General features: G+C 50.6%; 1 long non-coding RNA gene across 5 annotated transcripts; it reads right to left on the bottom strand.

The window, feature by feature from the left end:
- Window positions 1-3,370: 3,370 nt before the first annotated feature.
- LOC127924205 (uncharacterized) lies at window positions 3,371-4,503 on the bottom strand. 5 transcript variants are annotated; one of them, XR_008117142.1, is made up of 5 exons: window positions 4,455-4,503; window positions 4,213-4,256; window positions 3,729-3,750; window positions 3,553-3,574; window positions 3,371-3,420 (listed from the first exon to the last, which is right to left on the bottom strand). It is a non-coding gene; the product is annotated as an uncharacterized LOC127924205 (long non-coding RNA). The 5 variants fall into 5 exon arrangements; XR_008117143.1 differs by lacking the exon at window positions 3,553-3,574; XR_008117146.1 differs by lacking the exon at window positions 3,729-3,750.
- Between the last annotated feature and the right edge of the window lie 12,236 nt (window positions 4,504-16,739).

The following is a 16,739-nucleotide window of genomic DNA, read 5'->3' as shown; positions in this document are numbered from 1 at the left end:
GGGCCTCCTTACTGTCTGATCCTGCTCTACGGGCCTCCTTACTGGCTGATCCTGCTCTACGGGCCTCCTTACTGGCTGATCCTGCTCTACGGGCCTCCTTACTGGCTCATCCTGCTCTACGGGCCTCCTTATTGGCTCATCCTGCTCTACGGGCCTCCTTACTGGCTGATCCTGCTCCACGGGCCTCCTTACTGGCTGATCCTGCTCTACGGGCCTCCTTACTGGCTGATCCTGCTCTACGGTCCTCCTTACTGGCTGATCCTGCTCTAAGGGCCTCCTTACTGGCTGATCCTGCTCTACGGGCCTCCTTACTGGCTGATCCTACTCTACGGGCCTCCTTACTGGCTGATCCTACTCTACGGGCCTCCTTACTGTCTCATCCTACTCTACGGGCCTCCTTATTGGCTCATCCTGCTCTACGGGCCTCCTTACTGGCTGATCCTGCTCTACGGGCCTCCTTACTGGCTGATCCTACTCTACGGGCCTCCTTACTGGCTGATCCTGCTCCACGGGCCTCCTTACTGGCTGATCCTGCTCCACGGGCCTCCTTACTGGCTGATCCTACTCCACGGGCCTCCTTACTGGCTGATCCTGCTCTACGGGCCTCCTTACTGGCTGATCCTGCTCCACGGGCCTCCTTACTGGCTGATCCTGCTCTACGGACCTCCTTACTGGCTGATCCTACTCTACGGGCCTCCTTACTGGCTGATCCTGCTCTACGGGCCTCCTTACTGGCTCATCCTACTCTACGGGCCTCCTTACTGGCTGATCCTGCTCTACGGGCCTCCTTACTGGCTGATCCTGCTCTACGGGCCTCCTTACTGTCTGATCCTGCTCTACGGGCCTCCTTACTGGCTGATCCTGCTCTACGGGCCTCCTTACTGGCTGATCCTGCTCTACGGGCCTCCTTACTGGCTGATCCTGCTCCACGGGCCTCCTTACTGGCTGATCCTGCTCTACGGGCCTCCTTACTGGCTGATCCTGCTCCACGGGCCTCCTTACTGGCTGATCCTGCTCTACGGGCCTCCTTACTGGCTGATCCTGCTCTACGGGCCTCCTTACTGGCTGATCCTGCTCTACGGGCCTCCTTACTGGCTGATCCTGCTCTACGGGCCTCCTTACTGGCTGATCCTACTCTATGGGCCTCCTTACTGGCTGATCCTACTGCTTTAGTGTGTGTGTGTGTGTGTGTGTGTGTGTGTGTGTGTGTGTGTGTGTGTGTGTGTGTGTGTGTGTGTGTGTGTGTGTGTGTGTGTGTGTGTGTGTGTGTGTGTGTGTGAAACAGATAGACTGTTAATTGTTTTAATAATCTGACAGATTATTATCCCATATTGTTTCACTGTTTGAATATAACAAACCTAATATTTTGAACCTCGTATTGATTACACACACAGGGTTTATTATATAGGTTTTTCTCATCCATAACATGTCCTTCCTCAGTGAAGATTAGAGTAGTAATCATTCAAGGTGACAATTGTGACAATTGTCACTATATCGTCTCTCTCTCTCTATTCCTCTCTGTCTCTATTCCTCTCCCTCTGTTGCTCTCTCTCTCTGTTGGTCTCTCTCTCTCTCTCTCTCTCTCTGTTGGTCTCTCTCTCTCTATTCCTCTCCCTCTGTTGGTCTCTCTCTCTCTCTATTCCTCTCTGTCTCTATTCCTCTCCCTCTGTTGCTCTCTCTCTCTGTTGGTCTCTCTCTCTCTCTCTGTTGGTCTCTCTCTCTATTCCTCTCTCTCTGTTGGTCTCTCTCTCTCTATTCCTCTCTGTCTCTATTCCTCTCCCTCTGTTGCTCTCTCTCTCTGTTGGTCTCTCTCTCTCTCTCTCTCTCTCTCTCTCTCTCTCTGTTGGTCTCTCTCTCTCTATTCCTCTCTCTCTGTTGGTCTCTCTCTCTCTATTCCTCTCTGTCTCTATTCCTCTCCCTCTGTTGCTCTCTCTCTGTTGGTCTCTCTCTCTCTCTCTCTCTCTCTCTCTCCCTCTCTCTCTGTCTCTCTCTCTCTCCTCTCTGTTGGTCTCTCTCTCTCTGTTGGTCTCTCTCTCTCTATTCCTCTCTGTCTCTATTCCTCTCCCTCTGTTGCTCTCTCTGTTGGTCTCTCTCTCTCTCTCTCTCTCTGTTGGTCTCTATCTCTCTCTCGCTCTCTGTTGGTCTCTCTCTCGCTCTCTGTTGGTCTCTCTCTCGCTCTGTTCCTCTCTCTCTCTCTGTTCCCCCTCTCTCTCTCTCTGTTCCTCTCTCTCTCTCTCTCTCTCTCTCTCTCTCTCTCTCTCTCTCTCTCTCTCTCTCTCTCTCTCTCTCTCTCTCTCTCTCTCTCTATGTTCATCTCTCTGTTGCTCTCTCTGTCTCTCTCTGTTGCTCTCTCTCTGTTGCTCTCTCTCTCTCTCTCTCTCTGTTGCTCTCTCTCTCTCTCTCTCTCTCTCTCTCTCTCTCTCTCTCTATGTTCATCTCTCTCTATTCCTCTCCCTCTGTTTGTCTCTCTCCCTCTCTCTGTTCCTCTCTCTCTCTCTGTCCCTCCCTCTCTCTCTCTCTGTCCCCCTCTCTCTCTCTGTTCCCCTCTCTCTCTCTCTGTTCCCCTCTCTCTCTCTGTTCCCCCCCTCTCTCTCTCTCTCTCTCTCTGTTTCTTTCTCTCTCTCTTCTCTCTCTCTCTCTCTCTCTCTCTCTCTCTCTGTTCCTCTCTCTCTGTTCCTCTCTCTCTCTGTCTCTCTCTCTCTCTCTCTCTCTGTTCATCTCTCTCTGTTCCTCTCTGTCTCTCACTCTCTCTCTGTTGCTCTCTCTCTGTTGCTCGCTCTCTGTTGCTCCCTCTCTGTTGTTCTCTCCCTGTCTCTTCTGCTGCTGTATTTGGCAGTGTGAGCTGTGACCATCCAAGCAGCAAATGCATTGATGTTCCTCCTAGTTCTACCACCCAACATTAAAGAAATAACTTTTGAATCATTTAAAGCAAGTGTGATTTGCATAAGGTGCTTGTGAATTTGTGTGTTTGTATGTGTTTGTGCATGCGGGTGAGTGAGTAACATTTTTACGTTTACATTTTAAATCATTCAGCAGACGCTCATATTCAGAGTGACTTACATGAGCAAACGGATTTCAGTTACTGGCCCAATGCTCTGAACCGCTAGGCTACCTTCTCTTAACCGCTAGGCTACCTTCTCTTAACCGCTAGGCTACCTTCTCTTAACTGCTAGGCTACCTGCTCTTAACCGCTAGGCTACCTGCTCTTAACCACTAGGCTATCTTCTCTTAACTGCTAGGCTACCTGCTCTTAACCGCTAGGCTACCTGCTAGTAACCGCTAGGCTACCTGCTCTTAACCACTAGGCTATCTTCTCTTAACTGCTAGGCTACCTGCTCTTAACCGCTAGGCTACCTGCTAGTAACCGCTAGGCTACCTGCTCTTAACCGCTAGGCTACCTGCTCTGAACCGCTAGGCTACCTGCTCTTAACTGCTAGGCTACCTGCTCTTAACTGCTAGGCTACCTGCTCTTAACTGCTAGGCTACCTGCTCTGAACCGCTAGGCTACATGCTCTGAACCGCTAGGGTACCTGCTCTTAACCGCTAGGCTACCTGCTCTGAACCGCTAGGCTACCTTCTATTAACCTCTAGGCTACCTGCTCTGAACCGCTAGGGTACCTGCTCTTAACCGCTAGGCTTCCTGCTCTGAACCGCTAGGCTAACTTCTCTTAACCGCTAGGCTACCTGCTCTGAACCGCTAGGCTAACTTCTCTTAACCGCTAGGCTACCTGCTCTGAACCGCTAGGCTACCTTCTCTTAACCGCTAGGCTACCTGTGCTTAACCGCTAGGCTACCTGTGCTTAACCGCTAGGCTACCTGCTCTTAACCGCTAGGCTACCTTCTCTTAACTGCTAGGCGACCTGTGCTTAACCGCTAGGCTACCTACTCTGAACCACTAGGCTACCTTCTCTTAACTGCTAGGCTACCTGCTCTTTACCGCTAGGCTACCTTCTCTTAACCGCTAGGCTACCTTCTCTTAACCGCTAGGCTACCTGTGCTTAACTGCTAGGCTACCTGCTCTGAACGGCTAGGCTACCTGCTCTTAACCGCTAGGCTACCTTCTCTTAACTGCTAGGCGACCTGTGCTTAACCGCTAGGCTACCTACTCTGAACCACTAGGCTACCTTCTCTTAACTGCTAGGCTACCTGCTCTTTACCACTAGGCTACCTTCTCTTAACTGCTAGGCTACCTGCTCTTAACTGCTAGGCTACCTGCTCTGAACCGCTAGGCTACCTGCTCTGAACCGCTAGGCTACCTGCTCTTAACTGCTAGGCTACCTGCTCTTAACCGCTAGGCTACCTGCTCTTAACCGCTAGGCTACCTTCTCTTAACTGCTAGGCTACCTGCTCTTTACCACTAGGCTACCTTCTCTTAACCGCTAGGCTACCTGTGCTTAACCGCTAGGCTACCTACTCTGAACCACTAGGCTACCTTCTCTTAACTGCTAGGCTACCTGCTCTGAACCGCTAGGCTACCTGCTCTGAACCGCTAGGCTACCTGTGGGGGTGACTGTGGGGATCTGCCGTGTGGGGGTCCCATAGTGACTGTGGGGATCTGCTGTGTGGGGGTCCCATAGTGACTGTGGGGATCTGCTGTGTGGGGGTCCCATAGTGACTGTGGGGATCTGCTGTGTGGGGGTCCCATAGTGACTGTGGGGATCTGCTGTGTGGGGGTCCCATAGTGACTGTGGGGATCTGCTGTGTGGGGTCCCATAGTGACTGTGGGGATCTGCTGTGTGGGGGTCCCATAGTGACTGTGGGGATCTGCTGTGTGGGGGTCCCATAGTGACTGTGGGGATCTGCTGTGTGGGGGTCCCATAGTGACTGTGGGGATCTGCTGTGTGGGGGTCCCATAGTGACTGTGGGGATCTGCTGTGTGGGGCTCCCATAGTGACTGTGGGGATCTGCTGTGTGGGGCTCCCATAGTGACTGTGGGGATCAGCTGTGTGGGGGTCCCATAGTGACTGTGGGGATCTGCTGTGTGGGGGTCCCATAGTGACTATGGGGATCTGCTGTGTGGGGGTCCCATAGTGACTGTGGGGATCTGCTGTGTGGGGCTCCCATAGTGACTGTGGGGATCAGCTGTGTGGGGGTCCCATAGTGACTGTGGGGATCTGCTGTGTGGGGGTCCCATAGTGACTGTGGGGATCTGCTGTGTGGGGGTCCCATAGTGACTGTGGGGATCTGCTGTGTGGGGGACCCATAGTGACTGTGGGGATCTGCTGTGTGGGGGTCCCATAGTGACTGTGGGGATCTGCTGTGTGGGGGTCCCATAGTGACTGTGGGGATCTGCTGTGTGGGGGTCCCATAGTGACTATGGGGATCTGCTGTGTGGGGGTCCCATAGTGACTGTGGGGATCTGCTGTGTGGGGGTCCCATAGTGACTGTGGGGATCTGCTGTGTGGGGGTCCCATAGTGACTATGGGGATCTGCTGTGTGGGGGTCCCATAGTGACTGTGGGGATCTGCTGTGTGGGGGTCCCATAGTGACTGTGGGGATCTGCTGTGTGGGGGTCCCATAGTGACTGTGGGGATCTGCTGTGTGGGGGTCCCATAGTGACTATGGGGATCTGCTGTGTGGGGGTCCCATAGTGACTGTGGGGATCTGCTGTGTGGGGGTCCCATAGTGACTGTGGGGATCAGCTGCAGTGAGGGTTTTCTGGGGAGAGGAGGAGATTGTAAGAGGACGTTTCCTCTCCTCTCCTCTCGTCTCCTCTCCTCTCCTCTCGTCTCCTCTCGTCTCGTCTCCTCTTCTCTCATCTCCTCTCCTCTCCTCTCGTCTCCTCTTCTCTCCTCTCCTCTCCTCTCCTCTCCTCTCCTCTCCTCTCCTCTCCTCTCCTCTCCTCTCCTCTCCTCTCCTCTCGTCTCGTCTCGTCTCGTCTCGTCTCGTCTTCTCTCATCTCCTCTCCTCTCGTCTCGTCTCCTCTTCTCTCCTCTCCTCTCCTCTCCTCTTGTCTCGTCTCGTCTCGTCTTCTCTCGTCTCGTCTTCTCTCATCTCCTCTACTCTCCGTTCATTTCCTCTTCTCTCGTCTCCTCTCCTCTCTCTAGGTATAATTTACTGCTATGTTCTAAGAGGCCAGATGGCCCACTATAAACACACAGCCTTTTCCCATGGACATGCTTTTCTCCACACACACACACTCACACATGCGCACAGTGAAAGAGAGAGAGACAGAGAGAAAACATGACCTCTTCATGCTCCTGTGTTAAACAGTAGAGAATAGCCCTGAGGATAGCTCTGATCACAGTCACTATGATAAGGCCTAACACAGAATATCAACTGGCTCTGCTTCTCTCATATTGACTGCTGGAAATGGAAAGACGAGGAGAGAGAGAGAGAAAGAGAGAAAGAGAGCGAGAGAGAGAGAGGGGATAAATGGGGAGATGGAAAAAGAGAGGGAGGGAGGAAGATTGAGAAAGGGAGGTAGAGACAGCGAGATGGGGAGAAAGAGGAAGGAATAGTGAGATAGGGAGATGGAATGAATAGGGAGATAGGGAGAGAGAGGAAGGAGTAGTGAGATAGGGAGATGGAATGAATAGTGAGATGGGGAGAAAGAGGAAGGAATAGTGAGATGGGGAGAAAGAGGAAGGAATAGGGAGATGGGGAGAGAGAGGAAGGAATAGTGAGATGGGGAGAAAGAGGAAGGAATAGTGAGATGGGGAGAAAGAGGAATGAATAGGGAGATGGGGAGAAAGAGGAAGGAATAGTGAGATGGGGAGAAAGAGGAAGGAATAGTGAGATGGGGAGAAAGAGGAAGGAATAGGAGATGGGGAGATGAGAGGAAGGAATAGTGAGATGGGGAGAGAGAGGAATGGAGATAGTGAGATGGGGAGATAATAGGGAGATGGGGAGAGAGAGGAAGGAATAGTGAGATGGGGAGAAAGAGGAATGAATAGGGAGATGGGGAGATAAGGAATAGTGAGATAGGGAGATGGAATGAATAGGAGATGGGGAGAAAGAGGAAGGAATAGTGAGATGGGGAGAAAGAGGAAGGAATAGTGAGATGGGGAGAGAAAGAGGAAGGAATAGTGAGATGGGGAGAGAGAGGAAGGAATAGTGAGATGGGGAGAAAGAGGAAGGAATAGTGAGATGGAGAGAAAGAGGAAGGAATAGTGAGATGGGGAGAGAGAGGAAGGAATAGTGAGATGGGGAGAAAGAGGAATGAATAGGGAGATGGGGAGAGAGAGGAAGGAATAGTGAGATAGGGAGATGGAATGAATAGGGAGATGGGGAGAGAGAGGAAGGAATAGTGAGATGGGGAGAAAGAGGAAGGAATAGTGAGATGGGGAGAAAGAGGAAGGAATAGTGAGATGGGGAGAAAGAGGAAGGAATAGTGAGATGGGGAGAGAGGAAGGAATAGTGAGATGGGGAGAGAGAGGAAGGAATAGTGAGATGGGGAGAAAGAGGAAGGAATAGTGAGATGGGGAGAAAGAGGAAGGAATAGTGAGATGGGGAGAAAGAGGAAGGAATAGGAGATGGGGAGAAAGAGGAAGGAATAGGGATGGGAATAGTGAGAGATGGAAGGAATAGTGAGATGGGGAGGGAGGAAGAATAGAGATGGGGAGAAAGAGGAAGGAATAGTGAGATGGGGAGAGAGAGGAAGGAATAGTGAGATGGGGAGAGAGAGGAAGGAATAGTGAGATGGGGAGAAAGAGGAAGGAATAGGGGATGGGGAGAGAGAGGAAGGAATAGTGAGATGGGGAGAGAGAGGAAGGAATAGTGAGATGGGGAGAAAGAGGAAGGAATAGTGAGATGGGGAGAGAGAGGAAGGAATAGTGAGATGGGGAGGAGAGGAAGGAATGGAGATGAGAGAGGAAGGAATAGTGAGATGGGGAGAGAGAGGAAGGAATAGTGAGATGGGGAGAAAGAGGAAGGAATAGTGAATGGGGAGAAAGAGGAAGGAATAGAGATGGGGAGAGAGAGGAAGGAATAGTGAGATGGGGAGAAGAGGAAGGAATAGTGAGATGGGAGATCTAAGATGGGGAGAGAGAAAGGAATAGTGAGATGGGGAGAAGAGGAAGGAATAGTGAGATGGGGAGTGAGATGGGAGAAAGGGAATTCTAGGAGATGGGGAGAGAGAATAGGAATGGAATAGTGAGATGGGGAGAAAGAGGAAGGAATAGTGAGATGGGGAGAGAAGAGGAAGGAATAGTGAGATGGGAGAAGGAAGAATAGTGAGAGGAGATGGAATGGAATAGTGAGATGGGGAGAGAGAGGAAGGAATAGTGAGATGGGAGAGAAAGATGGGGAGGAAGGAATAGTGAGATGGGGAGAGGAGAGGAAGGAATAGAAGATGGGATAAGAGGAAGGAATAGTGAGATGGGGAGAATGAGGAAGGAATAGTGAGATGGAGAGAGAGGAAGGAATAGTGAGATGGGGAGAGAGAGGAAGGAATAGTGAGATGGGGAGAGAGAGGAAGGAATAGTGAGATGGGGAGAGAGAGAGGGAATAGTGAGATGGGGAGAATAAAGGAATAGAGATGGGGAGAGAGAGGAAGGAGGATGGGGAGAAAGAGGAAGGAATAGTGAGATGGGGAAGGAGAGATGGGGAGAGAGGAAGGAATAGTGAGATGGGGAGAAGGAAGGAATAGAGATGGGGAGAAAGAGGAAGGAATAGTGAGATAGGGAGATGGGGAGAGAGAGAGGAATGAATAGTGAGATAGGGAGAAAGAGGAAGGAATAGTGAGATAGGGAGATGGGGAGAGAGAGAGGAATGAATAGTGAGATAGGGAGAAAGAGGAAGGAATAGTGAGATGGGGAGAGAGTGTGGGAGTGAAAGAGGATCTAAACCCTGGCAGCACTTTAGCAAATGAAGCCTCCGTCTCTCCACTGAAGCTAATCAATTACCTACTATTCTACATTCTCATTCTCCTCTCCTTTCCTTTCCTTTTATGCCTTTCCTTTTCTTCCCTCTTATCCTATTAAACATCCCTCTTTCCTTCCTCTTCTGTTCTGAGGATAAGGGAGGAGAGGGGAGAATGAGGATAAGAGTGGAGAGGGGGAGAATGAGGATAAGAGAGGAGAGGGGAGAATGAGGATAAGGGAGGAGAGGGGGAGAATGAGGATAAGGGAGGAGAGGGGGAGAATGAGGATAAGGGAGGAGAGGGGAGAATGAGGATAAGAGAGGAGAGGGGGAGAATGAGGATAAGGGAGGAGAGGGGGAGAATGAGGATAAGAGAGGAGAGGGGAGAATGAGGATAAGAGAGGAGAGGGGGAGAATGAGGATAAGAGGGAGAGGGGGAGAATGATAAGGAGGAGAGGGGGAGAATGGGAGGGGAGGAGAAATGAGGGGGGAATGGAGGGAATGGGGGAGGGAGAGGATAAGGAGAATGAGGATAAGGGAGAATGAGGATAAGGGGAGAATGAGGATAAGAGAGGAGAGGGGAGAGAATGAGGATAAGGGAGGAGAGGGGGAGAATGAGGATAAGGGAGGAGAGGGGAGAATGAGGATAAGGAGGAGAAGGGAGAATGAGGATAAGGAGAGGGGAGAATGAGGATAAGAGGATAAGGAGGAGAGGGGAGAATGAGGATAAGAGAGGAGAGGGGGAGAATGAGGATAAGGAGGAGAGGGGAGAATGAGGATAAGGGAGGAGAGGGGGAGAATGAGGATAAGGGAGGAGAGGGGAGAATGAGGATAAGGTAGGAGAGGGGGGAGAATGAGGATAAGAGAGGAGAGGGGGAGAATGAGGATAAGGGAGGAGAGGGGGAGAATGAGGAGAAGGGAGAATGAGGGGAGGGGGGGGAGAATGAGGATAAGAGAGGAGAGGGGAGAATGAGGATAAGAGAGAAGAGGGGGAGAATGAGGATAAGGGAGGAGAGGGGAGAATGAGGATAAGGGAGGAGAGGGGGAGAATGAGGATAACGGAGGAGAAGGGATAATGAGGATAAGAGAGAAGAGGGGGAGAATGAGGATAAGGGAGGAGAGGGGAGAATGAGGATAAGGTAGGAGAAGGGAGAATGAGGATAAGAGAGGGGAGAGGGGGAGAATGAGGATAAGGGAGGAGAGGGGAGAGGATGAGGAGAGGGAGGATAAGGAGAATGAGGATAAGGGAGAATGGGGAGGGGGAGAATGGGATAAGGAGGAGGGGGAGGATGGGGATACGGATGGAGGGGGAGAATGAGAGGGGAGAATGAGGATACGGAGGAGAGAGGGGGAAAATGAGGATAAGGGAGGACAGGGGAGAATGAGGATAAGAGAGGAGAGGGGGAAAATGAGGATAAGGGCATAGAGGGGGAGAATGAGGATAAGAGAGGAGAGGGGAGAATGAGGAGAGGGGGAGAAATAGGATAAGAGAGTGAGGGGGAGAATGAGGATAAGGGAGAGAGGGGGAGAATGAGGATAAGGGAGGAGAGGGAGGGAATGAGGAGAGGGGGAGAATGAGGAGGAGGGGGAGAAAAGATAAGAGGTAGGGAGAATGAGGATAAGGGATGGAGGGGGAGGACAGGGGAGAAGGGATACAGGGATGGAGGGGGTGAGGACGGGGAAAGGATAAGGAGGGAGGGAGGACAGGTGGAGGGATAAGGAGGGAGGAAGACAGGGGGAGGGATGCAGGGTGTGTGTACTCTTGTCAATGAGGTGTGTAAATAAAGACAGGGTTGTGAGAGCGAGGGATAAGGGAAAGAGTGAGGAGGTGAGAGGAGGGGGTTGAGAGGTACATGTTGCAGACATAAGGGATGCCATGTGTTAGTCCACCACATACACATTCTGCCCTCATCAATAAATTACATATTAATACCTCTCTCTCTCTTCTCCCTCTTTCACTCTCCTCTCCTCTCCTCTGATCTCCTCTCTCCCTCCCTCTCCTCTCTCTATCCCATCTTCCTCCTCTGATCTCCTCTCTCCCTCCTCCTCTCTCTCTCCCATCTTCCCCTCCTCTGATCTCCTCTCTCCCTCCTCTCTCTCTCTATCCCATCTTCCTCTCCTCTGATCTCCCTCCTCCCTCTCCTCTCTATCTCTCCTCCTCTCTGATCTCCTCTTCTCTCCTCCCTCTCCCCATCTCTCTCTAGCCCATCTTCCCCTCCTCTGATCTCCTCCTCTCTCTCCCTCCCTCTCCTCTCTCTATCCCATCTCTTCCCCTCCTCTGATCTCCTCCTCTCTCCCTCCTCCTCTCTCTATCCCATCTTCCTCTCCTCTGATCTCCTCCTCTCTCCCATCTTCCTCTCCTCTGATCTCCTCTCTCTATTCCATCTCTTCTCTCCCACCCTCTCCTCTCTCTAGCCCATCTTCCCCTCCCTCTCTCCTCTCTCTAGCCCGAACCCATGGCATCATATCTGTGTATACGGAGGGACTAACATGTAGCACCACTTGGTTGGATGGTAGGGAACATCTAGGCAACATCTAGGGAACATCTAGCTAACATCTAGGGAACATCTAGGGAACATCTAGCTAACATCTAGGGAACATCTAGGCAACATCTAGGGAACATCTAGGCAACATCTAGGGAACATCTAGCTAACATCTAGGGAACATCTAGGTAACATCTAGGGAACATCTAGCTAACATCTAGGGAACATCTAGCTAACATCTAGGGAACATCTAGCTAACATCGAGGGAACATCTAGCTAACATCGAGGGAACATCTAGCTAACATCTAGGGAACATCTAGCTAACATCGAGGGAACATCTAGCTAACATCTAGGGAACATCTAGCTAACATCTAGGTAACATCTAGGTAACATCTAGGTAACATCTAGGTAACATCTAGGTAACATCTAGGCTAACATCTAGGTAACATCTAGGGAACATCAGGCTAACATCTAGGTAACATCTAGGGAACATCGGGCTAACATCTAGGTAACATCTAGGTAACATCTAGGTAACATCTAGGTAACATCTAGGGAACATCAGGCTAACATCTAGGTAACATCTAGGGAACATCGGGCTAACATCTAGGTAACATCTAGGGAACATCTAGCTAACATTTAGCTAACATCTAGGTAACATCTAGCTAACATCTACCTAACATCTAGCTAACATCTAGGCATGGGGGACGGGAGAGGGACGCCAGACCTGTGACATGAGGATGGAAGACTTTTAGGGTGTCTCTCTCTCTCCTCCCCACCTCTCTCTCTCCTCACCAACCTCTCTCTCTCCTCACCAACCTCTCTCTCTCCTCCCCACCTCTTGCCAAAAGCCTCGTCACTCATAGGAACAAAGAGGTTATACACACACACACATTCTCCTGACAACTGCAGCGCTGGTTTCAGAGATGGGTAGAGAGTGAGAGAGATGGGGAGAGATGGATAGAGAGAGAGAGAGATGGTAGAGAGGGAGAGAGATGGGTAGAGAGGGAGAGAGATGGGTAGAGAGGGAGAGAGATGGGTAGAGAGGGAGAGAGATGGGGAGAGATGGGTAGAGAGGGAGAGAGATGGGAGAGAGGGAGAGAGATGGGTAGAGAGGGAGAGAGATGGGTAGAGAGGGAGAGAGATGGGAGAGAGATGGGTAGAGAGGGAGAGAGATGGTAGAGAGGGAGAGAGATGGTAGAGAGGGAGAGAGATGGTTAGAGAGGGAGAGAGATGGTTAGAGAGGGAGAGAAATGGAGAGAGATGGGTAGAGAGGGAGAGAGATGGGAGAGATGGTAGAGAGGGAGAGAGATGGGTAGAGAGGGAGAGAGATGGGTCGAGAGGGAGAGAGATGGGTAGAGAGGGAGAGAGATGGGAGAGAGATGGGTAGAGAGGGAGAGAGATGGGAGAGAGATGGGAGAGAGGGAGAGAGATGGGTAAAGTGGGAGAGAGATGGGTAGAGAGGGAGAGAGATGGGTAGAGAGGGAGAGAGATGGGTAGAGAGGGAGAGAGATGGGAGAGAGATGGGTAGAGAGGGAGAGATATTGGTAGAGAGGGAGAGAGATGGTAGAGAGGGAGAGAGATGGGTAGAGAGGGAGAGAGATGGGTAGAGAGGGAGAGAGATGGGTAGAGAGGGAGAGAGATGGGTAGAGAGGGAGAGAGATGGGAGAGAGGGAGAGAGATGGGTAGAGAGGGAGAGAGATGGGTAGAGAGGGAGAGAGATGGGTAGAGAGGGAGAGAGATGGGTAGAGAGGGAGAGAGATGGGTAGAGAGGGAGAGAGATGGGAGAGAGGGAGAGAGATGGGTAGAGAGGGAGAGAGATGGGAGAGAGGGAGAGAGATGGGTAGAGAGGGAGAGAGATGGTAGAGAGGGAGAGAGATGGGTAGAGAGGGAGAGAGATGGGAGAGAGGGAGAGAGATGGGAGAGAGGGAGAGAGATGGGAGAGAGGGAGAGAGATTGGTAGAGAGGGAGCGAGATGGGTAGAGAGGGAGAGAGATGGTAGAGAGGGAGAGAGATGGGTAGAGAGGTAGAGAGGGAGAGAGATGGGTAGAGAGGGAGAGAGATGGTAGAGAGGGAGAGAGATGGGTAGAGAGGGAGAGAGATGGGTAGAGAGGAGAGAGATGGGTAGAGAGGGAGAGAGATGGGTAGAGAGGGAGAGAGATGGTAGAGAGGGAGAGAGATGGTTAGAGAGGGAGAGAGATGGTTAGAGAGGGAGAGAGATGGAGAGAGATGGGTAGAGAGGGAGAGAGATGGGAGAGATGGTAGAGAGGGAGAGAGATGGGTAGAGAGGGAGAGAGATGGGTAGAGAGGGAGAGAGATGGGTAGAGAGGGAGAGAGATGGGAGAGAGATGGGTAGAGAGGGAGAGATGGGAGAGAGATGGGTAAAGTGGGAGAGAGATGGGTAGAGAGGGAGAGAGATGGGTAGAGAGGGAGAGAGATGGGTAGAGAGGGAGAGAGATGGGTAGAGAGGGAGAGAGATGGGAGAGAGATGGGTAGAGAGGGGTAGAGAGGGAGAGAGATGGGTAGAGAGGGAAAGAGAGAGAGAGAGAGAGAGATGGGAGAGAGAGATGGGTAGAGAGGGAGAGAGATGGGTAGAGAGGGGTAGAGAGGGAGAGAGATGGGTAGAGAGGGAAAGAGAGAGAGAGAGAGAGATGGGTAGAGAGGGAGAGAGAGATGGGAGAGAGAGATGGTAGAGAGGGAGAGAGATGGGTAGAGAGGGAGAGAGATGGGTAGAGAGGGAGAGAGAGGGGTAGAGAGGGAGAGAGATGGGGAGAGAGAGAGAGAGAGAGAGAGAGAGAGAGAGAGAGAGAGAGAGAGAGAGAGAGAGAGAGAGATGGGAGAGAGATGGGAGAGAGAGATGGGTAGAGAGGGAGAGAAAGACAGAGAAAACTAGAGTAGAAAGACAGAGAAAACTAGAGTAGAAAGAAAGCATATCCCAAAAACTTGTCCTTAATTGTTGTATCTTTACCTCCATCACCAGTGTTCGACATTAAATGTGTATTTTCTGTATCTAGTGTAGAAGAGGCTTCTTCAGAGAAGTTAATCTACTTGTACAGATGCTGTGATTTCTGCACAGGAAGCAGTAATGTGTTTCATTAAAACTGCCTTGGTACCCGACAGCACATGGAAACTCTGAAAATGCATTTATAACAGTCTCTTACCGTGGGATCATATTGCTTTAGTGAAGAAAAATAGCAAACATCTTCTTCCTTCAGCACTGATTTGACAGTAATCAGATTGTGTGGAGCTGAAACACAGACTGGGGCATCATCTTCATTTAAAACCTCTGTGTTGGTTTAACATAATATATACATCATTATCACATGAAATTCAATTTAAAAAAACGTTCCCTTTTTTAGTTTGTCCTGCAGATTTTCATTCCTGATTTAATTATGTTCAACCTGATATTTGATGTGTTGAGGTTTATGAAAGCTGTGTAATTGTAGCTGTGGTACATTACATCCCAGATCATTTGGCTGGAGTGTAGTTAGTTGGAGCATCACAAACTGTTTCAGTGTTCTACTGGTCTGGTTCTGTGGCGTGAACACAAGGTCGATGTCCGCGCTCCTAATTAGCATAATACAAAGAGCCCTTTTTAAAAAATAGGTCAGTTTAAGCTAGAGACTATTTTTTTTTTTTTTATCTCAATCCACCGTGTCCTCCAAAGTCACACTTTGTCTTTGGTTTGGCCCCTCGATGGAAAGATGAGACTCTCCCCAACACCACGGTGTTCTCCGTTTTGCTCTACGACGCCCACAAGGGTCTTGAGACTCGTCTGAAGTCGGTACAGCCACTCTGCAAACGTCTGTCTGCACCAGTGGAGGCTGCTGAGGGGAGGACGGCTCATACTAGTGGCTGGAACAGAGCAGATGGAATAGCATGTGTTTGATGTATTTGATACCATTCCAGCCATTACCACAAGCCCATTCTCCACCAATTAAGGTTCCACCATCCTGGTCCGTACAGTTTGGGATACACACTGATTTGACCTCTCTGAAGAGAGAGAGAGAGATGTAAAAAGTGTCTGTGATGTAGAGAAGACAGACAGACAGTGGTAGGATCTCTGGTGTCTGTGATGTAGAGAAGACAGACAGACAGTGGTAGGATCTCTGGTGTCTGTGATGTAGAGAAGACAGACAGACAGTGGTAGGATCTCTGGTGTCTGTGATGTAGAGAAGACAGACAGACAGTGGTAGGATCTCTGGTGTCTGTGATGTAGAGAAGACAGACAGACAGTGGTAGGATCTCTGGTGTCTGTGATGTGTCTGTGATGAGAAGACAGACAGACAGTGGTAGGATCTCTGGTGTCTGTGATGTAGACAGAAGACAGACAGACAGTGATGTAGGAAGACAGACAGACAGTGGTAGGATCTCCCGATATCGGGATTTCAGCCATAACAAGTTAAGATTGAATCCTTTTACATCGGTTCTGACCCTGATTGGATGTGGCAGTGCTTGACTACAAAGGGAAACCCAGACGCGAGTTGCCCAGTGACGTCAGCCTACCAGAGGAGCTCAATTATTTTATGCTCGCCACGAGGCAAGCAACACTGAAGCATGCACGAGAGCACCAGTTGTTCTGGATGACTGTGTGATAACGCTCTCGGTAGCCGATGTGAACAAAACAGGTCAACATTCACAAAGCCGCAGGGCCAGATGGATTCCCAGGACGTGTACTCAAAGCACGGACCAACTGGCAAGTGTCTTCATTGATGTTTTTCAACCTCTCCCTGACCGAGTCTGTAATACCTACATGTTTCAAGCAGACCACCATAGTCCCCGTGCCCAAGGAAGCGAAGGTAACCTGCCTAAATGATTACCGCCCCGTAGCACTCACGTCTGTAGCCATGAAATGCTTTGAAAGTCCACAGATGACACAATATCAATCGCACTCCACACTGCCCTTTCTCACCTGGACAAAAGGAACACCTATGTGAGATTGCTGTTCATGGACTACAGCTCAACATTCAACACCATAGTGCGCTCAATGCTCATCACTAAGCTAAAGTCTCTGGGACCAAGCACCTCTCTCTGCAACTGGATCCTGGACTTCCTGACGAGCCGCCCCCAGTTGGTAAGAGTAGGCAACAACATGTCTGCCACGCTGGTCCTTAACACTGGGGCCCCTCAGGGGTGTGTACTTAGTCCCCTCCTGTACTCCCTGTTCACCTACGACTGTGTGGCCAAACACGACTCCTACACAATCATTAAGTTTGCTGACGACACAACAGTGGTAGGCCTGATCATCAACAACAATAAGACGGCCTATAGGGAGGAGGTCAGAGGTCAGTGTGGTGCCAGGACAACAACTTCTGCAGGAAAAGGAGGGGCAGAGCCCCCATTAACATCGACGGGGCTGTAGTGGAGTGGGTCAAGAGTTTCAAGTGTCCACATCAGCAACGAACTATCATGGTCCAAACACACCAAGACAGCCGTGAAGAGGGCACGACAAAAAAA

This window comes from Oncorhynchus keta, unplaced genomic scaffold (genome assembly GCF_023373465.1).
Source record: "Oncorhynchus keta strain PuntledgeMale-10-30-2019 unplaced genomic scaffold, Oket_V2 Un_contig_3833_pilon_pilon, whole genome shotgun sequence".
Classification (NCBI taxonomy): Eukaryota; Metazoa; Chordata; class Actinopteri; order Salmoniformes; family Salmonidae; genus Oncorhynchus; species Oncorhynchus keta.
The sequence above is the reverse complement of the archived record's forward strand: the minus strand, read 5'-3'. Positions and strand labels throughout refer to the sequence as shown.